The sequence below is a fragment of the Trichosurus vulpecula genome, chromosome 4, assembly GCF_011100635.1.
Source record: "Trichosurus vulpecula isolate mTriVul1 chromosome 4, mTriVul1.pri, whole genome shotgun sequence".
Classification (NCBI taxonomy): domain Eukaryota; kingdom Metazoa; phylum Chordata; class Mammalia; order Diprotodontia; family Phalangeridae; genus Trichosurus; species Trichosurus vulpecula.
In genome coordinates, this window is record NC_050576.1 from 186,106,003 (window position 1) to 186,120,552 (window position 14,550).

At 40.9% G+C, this 14,550-nt stretch overlaps 1 protein-coding gene across 1 annotated transcript in view; it reads left to right on the plus strand.

Annotated features, from left to right (window-relative positions):
• PLXDC1 (plexin domain containing 1) overlaps nt 1-14,550 on the plus strand; it is a 110,977-nt gene that overhangs the window by 68,790 nt on the left and 27,637 nt on the right. The gene's annotated exons all lie outside the window — the stretch shown is intronic.

Consider the following 14,550-nt stretch of genomic DNA (forward strand, 5'->3'; position numbering starts at 1 on the left):
CAGTATGGAGTGGTGCATAGTTTGGAAGACTTTAGTTCAAATCCTGCATTTGCCTTGCATCCTGTTTTGCATTTATTAGCTGTGTGAGCTTAGAAAAGTCATTTGCCCTCTCTTAATCTGTTTCCTCTTCTATAGAATGGGAATAATTATGTATCTATCTCTCAGAGCCGTTATGAGACTCATGAGATAATGTGAAACACTTTGCAAGCCTTCAAGTGCTATATAAATTTCAGCTATTGTCATCATTATCATCATCGTCATCATCATCGTCATCGTCGTCGTCGTCATCATCATCATCTTATTGTTGCCTCTTTTGGTCCTTACACCAGTCCAATGAGGTAAACAGGATAGGAGATATTCTCCCCATTTTACAGATAAGGGAACTGAGCTCTATACAGGTAAAGTTATTTGCCCAAAGGCCGCACTTAGCAACAGTCCTTGGAGTATAGTTTGGGCTTCCTAAATGTTTATTGATTGGCTGATTGGATGGCTGCTGAGAGGCTGAGGTGGGACTAGAACTAAGGTCGCTGATTCCTCATTTAGGACTCATCCCCCACACACTTGAGAAGAAGCATGGTGAAATAGAAGACTGGATTTGAATTCTCACGACTTGGGTTTGAATTCTGACTCTTACCATCTGTGTGACTTTGGGCAAGTCACTTAACTTCTCTGTTCTTCAGTTTCCTCACCTGTAAAATAAAGGGCTTGGACTGGATAGTCTCTGAGGACCCTTCCAGTTCTAGATCTGTGACCCTGGAACCACCATTTCTATCACATGTTCCCTTGCCTGTTGCCATCATCTGACTAGAGTAAGGAGAGAAGGCATTGTGTGTGTGTGTGTGTGTGTGTGTGTGTGTGAGAGAGAGAGAGAGAGAGACAGAGAGAGAGAGAGACAGAGAGAGAGACAGAGAGAGGGAGGGAGGGAGGGAGGGAGAAGGGGGAGCAGGGGAAGACATGTATTAAACTCCAGACCTAGGGAGCAGAAGCTACATGTGCCTAGGGGCAGGAGCTGATCCTATTGCAATGCTGGAAAGAAAAAAAATCCCTCTTGTCTTCTCCACTCAGCAGCAATGGGATGGACCCTATTAAGCAGTACTTTTAGAGGAGAATGAGAGGCGGGCTGGGGTTGTAGTTAGAACACTGGACCTGTAGTCAGGGGTACATGGGTTGAATCCTGCCTCAGACACGCACTAGCTCTGTGACCCTGGGCTAGTCATTTAACCTCTGTGGACCTTAGTTCCCTCCTCATCTTTAAAATGGGGGGGGGGGGGTGAAGAAGCAGGGTTTGGACTTGATAACCTATAAGTATCCTTTCAATTCTCAATCTGTGGGCCTTTAAGTCATGGCCTCATTAATAGATCCATTAACTTGCCCTTTAACCACTTTTATCCATTAACATAAGGTTAGGCTCCCATCATATCCCACCAGTGCCTACTAACTATGTGTCAGATGACATCCCATAACCCCCTGAAGAGGTAATGTTGCTGGGTAAGGTGACACGGAGGGAAATTACCAGAGCAAGAAAGGAGCCCGGGAAAGGGAAAAAACAGAAAACTAGAGGCCCATAGAGATGTAGGAGTTAGAGGGCCGGTCCTGGGAACTCAGTCACAGAGCCCCAGAAGCTAAGCCTGTGAAGGACAGGGAAAGAGGGCGGCCAATTAGCCAACACAGCCAAAGGCTGTTGGAACGATTCTGGCTGAGGGTTGCTCCTCATTTCCACAGCTCCCTCAGGAGTTAGGAAGGCCGCTAAGAGACCCACTTAGTGATTCAGTAAGAAGAAATGTGTGTGTGCGCCTTGTGTTCATGTTTATAAACATCTGACAAGGGCAGAGATTTTGAGTTGCTGGGAAAGAATGAATTGAGATGATTGCTTCTGAAATATCCTCTACTTGTTTCCAAAATATCCCATGCTTTTCTTCTAAATACGCTATGCTTGCACCTGATGCAAAAACAGTCATGGAAAAATCCTTGTTCTTTTTATGCATTTTGCCATCAAGGTCGGTTTTTTTAATTATTGTTCTCTTTTTATTATTCTCTTTAGTTTCCATTTTTATCCTTCATTTCTAACTATATCCTTCTCCCTTACTCTAACCATTGAGCTATCCCTTATAACAAAGAATTTTAAAGGATTTAAAAAAGGTCAGCAAAACCAGCCAACAGTCAACTAAGTCTGTTGGTATAAGCGTAGTGCTCCACAACCGTGGCTGTCCACTTTGGTAAAGAAGGAAGGAAAGGGCATTTTCTCATCTCCAGGCCAAATTTGGTCATCATAATTACACAGTATTGATTTTGGTGTTCTTTCCCTTTGCATTGTATACTACCAAGATTTTTTTTTCTCTCTCTCTCTTTTTTTTTTGGAGGGGGTAAGGCAGGGCAGTTGGGGTTACGTGACTTGCCCAGGGTCACACAGCTAGTAAAAGTGTGTCTGAGGTCAAATTTGAACTCAGGTCCTCCTGACTCCAGGGCTGGTGCTCTACTCACTGCACCATCTAGCTGCCCCACTACCATGATTTTTAAAGAAACTTTTACCACTTCAGATTTAAAATGTTTTCTTCCCTAAGAAATCAAGAATGGACAACTCAGTCACCTCACACATAGAGACTTAACTTTGGTATGATTAATTATGAATCACTCATAATTACCAAATTACACTGGAACAAATTACACAAGTTTGGGGACTATTCCAGGGACCTTATGTTCTTGGTTCTTTTCCTCCTCCTGGCTGGATATATTTTACTGTTATAAAGGGAAGCCCTTTATAACAGGTTTAGAGCCAGAAGATCTGAGTTTGAATACTGGCTCTTCCACTTACCACCTGTGTGACCTTGAGAAAGTTACTTAACCTCTCTGGGTCTTAGTTTCCTCTTCTGTAAAATGAGGAAATTGAACCTGTGTGTCATGGATCCCTTTGGCTATTTGGTGAAGCCTATGAGTCCCTTCTCAGATTAATATTTCTCTCCCCGCCCCCCCCCACTTAATAGTATTTGATTTTTTCCAGTTATATGTAAAGATGGTTTTCAACATTCACTTTTATAAGAGTTTGAGTTCCAAGTTTTTTTCTCTCTCCCTCCTTCCCTTCCCCCACCAAGACAAGCAATCTGACATAAGCTGTACATGTACAGTCATATTAAATATGTTTCCACATTAGTCATGTTGTGAAAGAACAGTTAGAACAAAAGGGAAAAACAATGAGAAAGGAAAAAAAAAGAAACTAGTCTGCTTCAATCTTCATTCAGATTCCATAGTTCTTTCTCTGCATGTGGTTAGCATTTTCCATCATGGGTCTTTTGGAATTGTCTTAGATCATTGTATTGATGAGAAGAGCTAAATGCATCAAAGCTGGTCATCACACAATGTTGCTGTTACTGTGTGCAATGCTCTCCTGGTTTTGCTCACTTCAGTCAGCACCAGTTCATGTAAGTCTTTCCAGATTTTTCTGAAATCAACCTGCTCATTATTTCTTACAGCACAATAGTATTCCATTACATTCATATACCACAACTTGTTCAGCTATTCCCCATTTGATGGGTATCCTCTCAATGTCCAATTCTTGGCCACTATGAAAAGAGTTGCTATAAATATTTTTGTACATGTGGGTCCTTTTCCCTTTTTTATGTTCTCTTTGGGATGCAGACCTAGTAGTGGTATTGCTGGGTCAAATGGTAGGCACAGTTTTATAGTCCTTTGGACATAGTCTCAAATTGCTCTCCAGAATGGTTGATTCAGTTCACAACTCCACCAACAATGCACTAGTGCTCCAATTTTCTCACATCTTAGATTAATGTTTTTAAATGTGTAAAATAAAAGACATGAGAGTACAAAGGAAACCAATTATATTCAAATGCAGTTATTGAAATAATTTTTTTTAAGTTCATGGACCCTCGATTAAGAAGCCCTGGAGTAGATGAACTCTGGTTCTTTCTCACTCTGTGAATCTATAAGCTTTCTATCTTCCTTGCCCCTTTTTTTCTCTTCTTCTTCTCCCATCTCCTCTTCTTTTATTCCTTTCCCAACTCCCAACATATTTCCTTCTGTGGTCACGAGTGGCTAGGTCTATTCATAACTCCCTTTAATGCTTTGAAGAACCATGATTTTATCAGTGAGACTAGATCCATGAGCTGGTTCCATGAGCTATCATTGCCAAAAACAACACCTGGTGGCTAACATTCTGGTGATAAACTTCTCTACAAGTGGTAAGTTGGCTCTTATAGGCCCATCCTCAAAGCCTAGCTTTCCAGCTTGGCAGGATCTACCTAAACTTGTTCTCTGCTGAAATAGCTTTCAAGAACCCAAGGGTCGCCTTCACTCCAAGATCAGGTACTAGAGGAAGAAGGCAGTTGAGGATCTGTCTATATATTCAGTGGAGACGGTTATGGTGTGGTGGATGGAACACTGAACTTGATGTCAGAAGACCTAAATGCTCTGTACCTCTGTTTCCTCGTCTATAAAATGGACGGGACAGTATCTGGAATCCCTACATTATGGAGCTATTGTGAGGACAAGATGAAATAATGTATATGTACCATTTCACGAATTGTAAACTACATAAATGTGTGTATACACATGTACTTTTTTGTCCTGGACTGTTATTTCACCGACAGAAATCAGTACCTTAGAGAGAGTCAGAGGTGGAATGTCAAGATGGGTCTTACTGATTCTTACTGCTTTTGACCCACTACCCTCTACTGTTTCTTTGGGTAATAAGTTCTCAATTCTCTCATTAAGAGAGAGGCAATGGGGTGTGGTGCAAAGACCACAGGCCTTGGAGTAAGGAAAGATAGACTTGAATCCTAGTGCTGACACTCACTAGCTGAATGATTAATGATAATAATAGCGGCTCTTATTTACAGGGCACTTTAAGGTTTTCAAAGCACTTTACAAATATTATCTCATTTTATCCTCACAATAATCCTGGGAAGTCGGTGCTTTATTATTATTATTCCCATTTTCCAGGTGAATAAACTGAAGCAGAAATGGGTTAATGACTTGCCCAGGGTCACACAGCTAGTATAAGGTCAGATTTGAACTCAGGTCTTCCTGATTGTGGGTCCATTGCACTATCCACTGTGCCACCTAGCTAGGCAAGTCACCTAATATCTCTAAGCCTATTTCTCAATCTGCCACCACCACCACCACCACCACCATCATCATCATCATCATCACCATCACCACCGTCACCATCACCACCATCATCATCATTACAGGGTTGCTGTGAGGAAAACACTTTGGACATCTCAGATAAATGTGTGTCATCATTAACAATGTTATGAATGTAGACACCCAGAAACTGGGAAATGACTGAACCGGTTGTGGCATATAAATGTAATGGAATATTACTGTGCTGCTGTGTTTTTGTATCCCCAGTGCTTAAGCTAGTGCCTGGCATACAATAGGCCCTTAATAAGTGCCTATTGATTGATCGACCATTTGGAAAGCTGCTATGGCAGGAGTCAAAACCGTGTGCCTTGATAGAAAAGCTGCAGGATCTGATTCAGCTTGTCCGAGTAGTTTGGCCAGAATCCACACGGATGGGAAAGCTTGTTTCTGGTACATTTGATGTACATGAAGCATCTTCTGCAATCTGAAGCATCATGATGCTTGTTTGTTTCATTAAATAGAGTTGCCTTTTGAAAGGAACAATTTCTAGAGCCTGGCTAGTTCCCCTCTGGCCCGTTGTCAGTGAGTTGGATGGGTGCCGCCAAGCAGATAGCGATGCCTGTAAAGCTAATATAGGACCAGGCATAACAGAATGGGGTCACAAAGACTCTGACTGAAACAACCGAACAACAACAGCAACAAACCTGGAATATACTTCCTAGGTCCCAAATGGGACTCCTCATTTCTTGTTCGAGCTGTACTTTAAAACAAAAACCCCAAACCCACGCTTCTACCTGTACCTAGCTTCTGAAATGGTCCTCATTTCTCTGTGCTCTTGTGACATCTGAGAAGCATGAAAGCTGACCACTTTAACCTACAGCATCACCTTTAGGCATTAAGCTTGTAGTCATTCATTCAATCAATCAGTCACTGTCATTGCCCCACCCCAAGCATGCCAGGGCTATTCGGCCTTTCACCGAAGTTCTTTAAAATACTCCTTCTGTCTTTTGTTTATTTATTAAATTGTTCTTCCTGGAAAGGAAGGTCATACTAGATCATACTGTCATACTCTTGATCTTGCCATCATCCACAACTATTCCACTTTCAGGTTCATAGATTCTTAAATTCCTTTATCTAACCATAACCTTTAACCTTTTCTTTAACATGACCTCCAAACCCCTGAACCCTCAATTTTCTCCCAAGCCATCACTCCTCCACTGGCTACTCCCTTCCTCATCTTGTCCCCTCAATGAACAAATTCAACTCTATACTATCCTCCTCTCTAGAGTCCCTTACTCCCTTATCCTAGCAGCAATCTTGTCCTGCCAAGTGCCAGCCTTGGATTACCCCAATCTTCCTCTTTTAACTGCTGAATCCAATGGCCTTTTTCAATCCTCATCTCTTTGATCTCTCTGCAGCCTTTGACATTGGTGATCACCCTCTTCAATTTGATACTTTCTTCTATCTAGGTTTTCATGGTGTTATTCTCTCCTGGTTTTCCTACTATCTATTTGACTGCTCTTTCTGCCTCATTTGTAGGATCCTTATCTAGGTCATACTTGCTATCCCTGGGTGTCCCACAAGGCTCTGACCCAGGGCCCTCTTTTCTCCCTCTATACTATTTTGGTTGGTAATCTCAATTAGCTCCAATGGATCCAATTATTATCTGCCAGCTGATGATTCTCACATCTACTGGTTTAGCCAAAACCTCTCTAATTCAAATCCAGCCTCAGACACTTACTAGTTGTGTGACCCTGGGCAAATCACTTAACCCTGTTTGCCTGAGTTTCCTCATCTGTGAAATGAGCTGGAGAAGGAAATGGCAGACCACTTCAGTATCTTGCCAAGAAAATCCCAAATAAGGTCACAAAGAATCGGACATGACTGAAATGACTAAACACCAACACACAATGTGTAGAAAAAGGCAATCTTGAATATCCAACAACCTATCAGATAATTTGAACTGAATGTCACATAGATATCTTAAATGGATACTGCATATGTCCCAAACTGAACTCGTTAGCTTTCTTCACAAATCCTCTCCCTTCCAAATTTCTCTATCACGATGGAAGGCACCACCACCCTCCCAGTCCCCCAGGCTCACAATCTTCATGCCATCCTTGATTCTCCACTGTTTCTCATCCTGTATTTTCAATCTGTTTCCAAGGCCTGTCAATTTCACCTTTGCAACATCTGTTGAATATTTCCATTTCTCTCTTCTGATATTGCCATCATCCTGATGCAAGCCTGTATCACTTTGTGCTTAGGCTATTAAAATAGCCTCTTAATTCCTTTCCCTTCCTCAAATCTCTTCCTATTCCAGTCCATCCTCCGCTCAACCATCAAATTAATCTTCCTGAAGAGTAGATCTCTCTCTCTCTCTCTCTCTCTCTCTCTCTCTCACACACACACACACACACACTCAATAAATTCCAGTGGCTCTCTGTCACCTCAAGGATCAAATATAATCAAATCTATAGAATCTGTTTGGTGTTCAAAGTCCTTTATAACCTGCCCCTGCCTATCTTTCCAGTCATCTTACACCTTACTCCCACATTATCTGCAATCCAGTGACTTTAATCCTGGTTGTTTGTTCCCTACACAAGACATTCCATGCATTTTCACTAATTGTGTCCCATGTTTGGATTTCTGTCTCTCTTTACTTCTTTCTCTTGACTTCCTTCGAGTCTCAGCTAAAATCCCATCTTCTGCAAGACGCCTTTCCCAATCCCCTTTGAAAACATCCCATTATCCTATGTATATATCTTGCTCATACATAACTGCATGTTGTATCCTTCATTAGATTGTAAGCTTCTTGAGGGCAGGGACTGGTTTTTGCCTTTCTTTGTATCTCCAGCCCTTAGCACAGTGCCTGGCACATATTAAGTGTTTAATAAATTCTTATTGACTTAGTACGCTGATAGTAGACAAAGGTGTATTAGATCCAGGGAGTGCCAGGGCTGATGGGGCCCTTAGAGAGTCCAACTCCACCATTTTACAGGTAAGAAAATAGAGGCCCAGAGAGGGGAAGTGACCTTGCCCAGGGTTGAATGATGAATCAATGGCATAGTTTGAAATATAAGAGAAACAATAACCTAAGATATGAATGGACTACCACTTAGCACGTTGTCCTTCATTTTGGAAAAGAACCAATGACATCATGGGTGACGTCTTGATTTGTGTATGAATTGGATTTGAATTGCATAAAGTCGTCAGCCTCACTCTTTGTTCCTGAGTCATCAAAGTCCAGTGGCAGGACAAAAGTCAAGATGACTGGCAATGGCCCAGGATGCAGTGGATGACCCTGGCATCTTTGATGCCCAACCAAGCTTTAAGCACTCCAGAGTGACTGCTTCAGCTACCTTCAAGGCTACTGGAACAAATTGTTCTCATCTACTCATTCCCATGCAGAAAGTCTTCATATGCTTGGGCTAGACATTCCCCTAACTCGCCAAGAAGTTTGAGACCTGTCACTTACCTTCAACCTGGCCTGTCAGCCAAGATAGTGGCTGCTACAGCTTCTTGGTGCCACGACTGAGAATTAGGTAAATTAAGTGGATGCCAAAGGTGGATGAGCAGCCCTGAAAAGAGCTCAGCAAACCCTCACACCAGGTGCTAGTCACCCTGAACACCCCATAAGCCCCTTAGCTTAGCATATAGGTGCTTAATAAATGCTTGTTGACTGACTATGGGACCTGATAAATTCTCATTTGAATTAAATTTATAATAACAGGGATTAGGTGTGACATGGCGAAATTCATGTCCCTTAATGGGGAAACAAAAGCTGATGTGACATGACTAGCCCTTATAGAATAGGTCGGTTTTGTAATGGGTTTCTAGCATTATAAAAGCTTTCCCTTGTGCTCATATTAGATGTAGGTCAATTGAATCATAATAGTCCCATCAACACATATTCTGTGGGATTGCCCTAATTTCATTCTTTGGCATTTTGTTGTATTAAGTACTGCTACAGTAAGCAGGCAATTGGCCTATTAGCTTGCTATTTTTTTTAAAATTACATTGAGATTTTGTTGTAACAACATTCAGTCAGTACAGATTGAAGGTACACATTTCAGTATGGAGCAGGAATGGGGAAGGTCAAGTTCATCACTGAAAAAAGAAACCACAGAGGTTGGCATGTGAGTGAGCTGCATGTCCAGATAGGGTGGGCTCTGAGGTGACACTATCAGCAAGCCTCTCTTCACTTAGACACTGAGTGATGCCGTGGAGAGAACACTGGCTTTGTAGTCAGGAGACCTGCATTTAAACCACATTCCTGCTGTGTCAGGATTAACATTGACTTGGATTTAGAAAGCAAAAGGACCTCAAGAGATCCTTGAGTTCAACCTTCCATTTTAGAGATGTAGAAACTGAAGCAAAAAGAGGTGGATGACTTGTTCGAGGTCACACAGGTATCAAGTATCAGATCTGGAATTTAAACTTAAGTCCCCTAATTCTGAATCCAGTCTTTCACCAATTCTCTGGCCATCTTGGTACAGACTCCCTCATGCATCACCTCATACTGGGACTATTACCTCCTCATTACTCTCCTCCTTGCCTCAAGTGTCCCTCCAACTCCAATCTACCTTCCACTCAGCTGCCAAAGTGATTTTCCTAAAGCAGCACAGAATGCTGCTACTCAGTCAACTCCAGTGACGCTGATTGAATAGAAAATCCTTTATTTTTTTAAGTCCTTTATAACCTGGCCACTTCCTGCTTTCCAGGCTTCTTATACTTTTTAAAAAATTGTTAATTTTTAATAATTAATCTAATTTAATAATTAATTTTTAGTTTTCAGCATTCACTTCCATAAGATTTTGAGTTCCAAATCTTCTCCCTCTCCTCCCCACTCTCCAAGACGATGTGCAATCTGCTATAGGCTCTACATATAAATTCATATTAAACTTATTTTCACATTAGTCATGTTGTTAAGAAGAATTAGAACCAATGGAAGGAATCATGAAAAAGAAACAAAACAAAACAAAAAAAGGGAGCGAATAGTCTGCTTCGATCTGCATTCAGACTCCATATTTCTTTTTCTGGATGTGGATTGCATTTTCCATCATGAGCCTTTTGGAGTTGTTTTAGGTCCTTGCATTGCTAAGAAGAGCTAAGTCTATCAAAATCAGTCATCGCACAATGTGGCTGTCACTGTGTACAATGTTCTCCTGGTTCTGCTCACTTCACTCAGCATCAGTTCATATAAGTCTTTCCAAGTTTTTTCTGAAGTCCACCATTTCTTACAGTACAATAGCATTCCATTACATTCACGTACCACAACTTGTTCAACCATTCCCCAATTGTTGGGCATCCCCTCAATTTCCAATTCTTGGCTACCACGAAAAGAGCTGCTACAAGTATTTTTGTACATGTGGGACCTTTTCCTATTTGTATGATCTCTTTGGGAAACAAACCTAGAAGTGGTATTGCTGGGTCAAAGGGTATACACAGTTTTATAGCCCTTTGGGCATAGTTGCAAATTGCTCTCCAGAAGACTTAGCTCAAATCCTGTTTTCTACAGAAGATCTTTCTTTGCTCTCCATTCCCCCTGGCCTCCAAAAACAAAAAACAAACCAAACATGCTAGTTCCTTCTCTCTGAGATTAACTTCTATCTACATTTATACAGAGCATGTGAGATGATGCTAAAGGGGTGTCCCAAAAGCCTTAGTGCGGTTTTGACCTTTATTAAGCAGCTAGGTGGCACAGTGGATAGAGCCCTGCTCCTAGAATCAGGAAAACCTGAGTTAAGTCTGGCCTTAGAAACTTACTAATTTGTGTGAGTCTTGGTGAGTTACTTAATCTATCTCAGTTTCTCCATCTGTAAAATGGGGATAATAATAGCACGTACCTCCAGGGGTATTATGAGGATCAAATGAGATGATATTTATAAAGCACTTGTAAACCTTAAAACAGTATATGATACTATTATTATTATTACATCTTATACATATATGTATATATAATACATATGTATGTGTGTACACATATACTTGTGTGTGACATACACACATATATTTGTTGGTGTTCAGTCATTTTCAGTCATATCTGACTCTTTGTGGCCCCATTTGGGGTTTTCTTGGAAAAATATTGGAGGGGTTTGCCATTTCCTTCTCCAGCTCATTTTACAGATGAGGAAACTGAGGCAAACAGGATTAAGTGACTTGCCCGGGGTCACACAGCTAGTAAGTGTCTGAAGCCAAATTTGAACTGTCTCCTGTAGAAGGCAGGATTTGAGCTGAGTCTTGAAAGAAAGCCAGAAGGAGGAAGTGAGAAGTGAGAGCATTCTAGGCACAGGATATGTGGGAGTTGGGAGAGGTAGGATTCTAAGTAGCCAGAATAGCTGTATTGAAAAGTACTTGGACATGAGTAAAGTATAAGAAGCCTGATTGTTGGTGGAGCTGTGAACTGATCCATCTCAGCATCTTCCTGATTCCCAGCCCAGTGCTCTATCCACTGTGCTACCTCGAGTGTAAAACTTTCTAGCAATTAGAGCTTTCCCAGAATGGAATGGACTGCCTTGGAATGTGGTAGATTCCCCCTCTGTGGAGGCGGGTGATGACAAGATAATGGCTTGTTGGGGAAATCTTAGAGGGGATTAGTTAAGTAGGAGTTAGACTAGATGTCCTCTGAAGTCCCTTTCAATTCTGGGATTCCGTGGTAGAGTTTGGGATGAGACCTGAGCTTAGGACTTCACTACTTAGTCCTGGAGCTCCAGGAAGGCAGAGTAAGTTGGAGGCCAGCCTGGTCAAGGTATTGTATCACGGCCTTAGTTTCATCATATGTGTAGTAGCCTGAAGAGCAATCATGACTGGTACAACTGCCCAGCCTACCTATCAAAAAAATCACCAAATCCTTACAGCGTGTTCTCATCCATCCCTTTGACTCCTGGTGGCCCCAGACAGACGAGTACTTTTTCCGCCCTTACATATGGAAAGATTTCCATTTCTAGACAGTCCTTGACTAATCTCAAGTTCCTCTGAATGTAATTTCCTGCAATTGATCTTTAGCAGAATTCAATAAGGCAGAGGGGGGTGTATACAAGGTAGGAGTGTCCCCAAAGCTGGCAGGGATAACTGCCACAGTTTTAGAGCTGTGGAAATGTGAAAATAATATCTTACTGATGATATGTATGGATGAGTTATGTGTGTGTATGTGTATGTGTGTGTATGAATGTATACATAAATGTGTGTATGTATATTATATATATTTTTTGTTGTTGTTCAGTCATTTCAGTTGTGTCTGACTCTTTGTGACCCCATTTAGGGATTTTTTTTTGGCAAAAATACTAGAATGGTTTGCCATTTCCTTCCCCAGCTCATTTTACTGATGGGGAAACCGAGGCAAACAGGGATAAGTGACTTGCCCAGGGTTACACAGCAAGTAAGTGTCTGATTTGTCATATTTGAACTCACCAAGATGAGTCCTCCTGACTTTAGGCCTGGCACTCTATCCACTGCACCACCTAGCTGCCTCAATGTCTATATATACATTTGTATATACATTTCTGGTGGGAAAGTCTAGAAATAACAAACATGGTCCTAGTTAACTCCATGCTATATCACTAGAATATTAACTCTGCATAAGCAGGTAGCTCTTTAATGTCTGTATCATATACCAGGTGTCCCAAAAACCTTAGTGTTGTAAAACTGCAATGAGACTTTTGGGACACCCTTTATTATATTTTTCTGTGTGGGTCTTACCCTTCTACTAGATCAAGGGGTTTGTTTTTGTTTTTTTGGGTTTTTTTTTGGGCAGGGCAATTGAGGTTAAGTGACTTGCCCAAGGTCACACAGCTAGTACGTGTGTCAAGTCTAAGGTCAGATTTGAACCCAGGTCCTCCTGACTCCAGGGCCAGTGCTCTAGATCAAGGGTTCTTAACCTGGGGTCCATGAACTTTAGGAAAAAAAAATGCTGCAATAACTGTATTTCGGTATAATTGCTTTCTTTTGTGATCTTATGTATTTTATGAATTTTAAAACATTCCCATGAGAAGGAGTCTATCCATTTAATTCAGTCAATAAACATTTATTAAGCACCTATTATGTTCCCGACACTGTGCTAAACATTGGGGATTGAAAAAGAGGCAAAAGACAGTCCTTGCCCTCAAGGAACTTGCAATCTAAAGAGGGAAATGACAAATAAATATGTACAAAGAAGTTATATACAGGATAATTATGAACTAATTAAAAGAGGGGGGCATTAGAATTAAGAGGGGTTGGAAAAGGCTTCCTGTTGAAGATAAGATTTTAGTTGAGACTAAGGAAACAAGTAGGCAGAGATGAGGAGGGAAAGCATTCCAGGTATGGGAGATAGCCAGAGAAAATTTCTGGAATCAAGGGATAGAGAGTCTCATTCATAGAACAACAGGAAGGTCAGTAACACTGGGTTGAAGGCTTCCCCAGACTGCCAAAGGGATCCAGGACACACAAAAAAGGTTAAGGCTGAGATATCGTTTTACACCTACTAAAATTTACACATGGCTAAAATGATAGAAGGGGAAAGTGGCCAATGTTGGAGAGAATTTGGAAAAGTTGGCACACTAATTCATTGTTGGTGGAACTGCAAAATGATGCAACCATTTTGAAGAGCAATCTGGAATTATGTCCAAAGAATTATTAAATTACCTATATCCTTTGACCCAGCAATACCGCTACCTGGTCTATTTCCAAAGATGATTAGGGAAAGAGGAAAAGAACCTATATGTTCCAAAACATCTATAGCAGCTCTCTTTGTGGCGGCAAAGAACTGGAAATTGCAGAGCTGTGTCCATCACCTGGGGAATGGCTGAATGAGTTGTAGTTTATGATTGTGATGGAACACTACTGTACTATAAGAAATGATGAGCTCAATAATTTTAGAAAAACACGGAAAAACTTGCATGAAACAATGAAGAGCAAATTGAGCAGAACCAAGAGAATATTGTTTACAATAATAGCGATATTGTTTTAAGAACAACTTTGAGTGAATGAGTTATTTTGTCTATTATAAATACCCAAATTAACTATAAAGGATATATGAAGAAAGAGGCTATCTGCATCTAGAGGAAGAGCTGGTGAATAGAAGTATGTGTAGAATAATTTTACATATATATGCCTATTTGTATCTAATGGTAGTCAATCTCTGGGGTGGGGGATGGGGAGAGAAGAAAAAAAGAAATTTTCATGGTAATTTTGTTGTATATTTGAAAGGAATAGCAGGTTGTGCATAGCAGATCTGCAGTTTCATGTACAATCACCTTTTTTATTGTACTATGTTGTGGAAATGCTTGTTTCATTCCATAAATTAAAAATAAGATAAAAAAAACAACAAACCTCTGTGCAAGACTGTGAGCTCCATAAGAACAGGAAACGTGTTATCAAACCTTTGTATCTCTCCCAGCTCCTAGGCTGGAAATAGCTTCTTATATACAGTAGGCATTTCATAAATAATGTTTGTTGAATGAATGAAAAAAA